Here is a 2,332-nt window from a genome sequence, read left to right on the forward strand (position 1 = left end):
TGCTGTCTTTTGTATCATCGGAGTCGTTCTGCAATCAAAATGGGCGTAGGCTTAAAATGCAGTGACAGGGCACGTGTGATATTGTCATATGATGCTTCCGTGACCTTCTGAGGTGCAATCTAGTTTTCCAACAGTCCATATTCTGTGGGACCCAAGACACTCAGAAACACGTCTGCTTTCTTCCCAGCATCAATCTCAATTGCAGCAAGCCATCTTTCAAATCGTTCTAATAATGAATCAAAATTTTCTTTCTTACTTTCAAATTCCTATTAATGCCATTTCTTCAGGTGTTTTCTTTATTTAATTACTTTACAATTTCCCCTCTTCCAGCACATTTCATCTTCTGGCTTCGTCTGTTAATCTCCACTTTCTTTAATTACTTGCTTTGTCTGGCAAGACAAATTATTTCCTTTTTAATCTTTTTCAGTTACATTCACTCACCACAGTAGGTCGCCCTTGTGCTTTCAGGGATCTGTCCCTACCCTAGCTCTGATGGCAAGCTTAGCCGTTTCAGCAGCTAGCAGTCTCGGTGTCTTCCGAACCAGAAACAGGCGGAGGGTTGCCCTTTTCACGGCGTTCAACTCGCCAGATATCTTCAGTATCCTTCACTGATGTGGATTCTTTACCTCTAGTACCTCGTCGCCACTGTAGTATTTGTGGAGACATAATAACACACGCAGACACTGAGCCAAGGTGAGTCTGTTTATTCCAACTCTGTACCCCCTCAAACAGCCAAACCCCGGAAGGTCCAATGGCCCCTCCCATTACCGTATTTACTCTAGTACTGATACCATCATGACCGTACCTTATAAATTACTACAGAGAGGACCTGACTTCCAGCCCCTGCTGGATCGTTAAGCCCCAACCGTATGTTGAGCTTTGCGAACCAGCTAAACCTTTGCTGTATTGACCTAGTCCTGTTTTGCCTGTCTGCTGTGTTTTCCGATTACCTACCTGTAACCCTGCTTTTTCCCCTGCCTAGACAAACCTGACAACTGCACGCACCTGTTTGTCACCCTGGACCTCAGAGCCGCCCTGCACCTAGATTCCACGCCAACCCACAGCCACTCGGCCCACCCCCCTGACACTGTTGTTATACGTACGGCAGCTTTTGAATTTTTATTTTATTTTAGGTCCAAATGTGATGAGATTTGGTACTATTGGTACTACACAATTGTTTTGGAAATACTGACCCAATACTTTCCTGCTTCTGTGCTTTTCCTGTTACAGCTACTGCCATGATGAATGAAGCCCAGTCAATGTCATTGTCATTTATGCTTGAAACCATCTCATATATAATAAAATAGAAATGAATTACTATGTGTGTGATTATTGACTGAAAGCATTGAGATTATGTTGGTTATAAACAATGTCACCCAGCGATTTAGGAGATAAAATAGCACCCAATACAGCTGGATGACACATTTAGAGGCACAGGGCCTGGCATGAAGATCTGTGTTTAAGGGTTAAGTGCCTTGAGAACAGAGCCTAACATGGGTGGACCAGTAGATGCAAGGTTGCTGTTTCAATCCCTGGACAAAGGGGACCAGTTTTTGAAGATGTCATTTGTTTTTTGCAGTACACCCTTTTCACTTATTGCAATAATATATATTTTTGAAAACCCTTGTAGCACTACGGTGTTAATTATTTCATAATTTCTATACATGAACAAAGTTGTTCTTTAAATAAGATAAATTGTCAGACTTTTACAATAAGTCACTCAACGTTTCACCAGTGTTCTAGTCTACTCTAGAACAGTTACTTTTTATAGGAATCATCAATAATACGAATCAATACGAATCATCAATAAACATGTATAGAGAAATTAACATTTGATTCTCTGGCAACAGCTCTGGTGGATTTGCTTGCATTCAGCATGTCAGTTGGACACCTGTCTCTCAAAACTTGCGATATCTGTGGCATTGTGTTGTTTAACAAAACTGTGCGTTTTAGAGTTGCCTGTTATTGTCCCGAGCCCAAGGGGTACACGTTGATGCTGTTTTATCACCTGTCAGGTCAATGGATTATCTTGGCAAAGGAGAAATGCTGTGAAATAACATTTCATGAAAATATCCCTACAGTCCCTAATTCACAACAATAACAATGCTATATTTATCTGTTGGGAATTTATCTGTAGCTCAGATAGTCCAGGAACATATGCCTCTGTGATGAGAAACGTTTTGTTTATCTGAGAAATATCAATCTGTGCTAATTCCTAGGCTTTAACTGAGCAGGACCATAAATTGGATGTGAATGTCAAGCATGTTGTTTTGAGGAACTAACCTCTACCTGAAGATGAGACACCATTGGAAATTAACTCTTATGATACGAT

General features: G+C 41.0%; 1 long non-coding RNA gene across 1 annotated transcript; it reads left to right on the forward strand.

Annotated features, from left to right (window-relative positions):
• The first annotated feature begins 712 nt into the window (after nt 1-712).
• LOC114830861 lies at nt 713-1,318 on the forward strand. The gene is made up of 2 exons (XR_004576525.1): nt 713-1,099; nt 1,231-1,318. It is a non-coding gene; the product is annotated as an uncharacterized LOC114830861 (long non-coding RNA).
• The last annotated feature ends 1,014 nt before the right edge of the window (nt 1,319-2,332 follow it).

The sequence above is a fragment of the Esox lucius genome, chromosome 11, assembly GCF_011004845.1.
Source record: "Esox lucius isolate fEsoLuc1 chromosome 11, fEsoLuc1.pri, whole genome shotgun sequence".
Taxonomy (NCBI): Eukaryota; Metazoa; Chordata; class Actinopteri; order Esociformes; family Esocidae; genus Esox; species Esox lucius.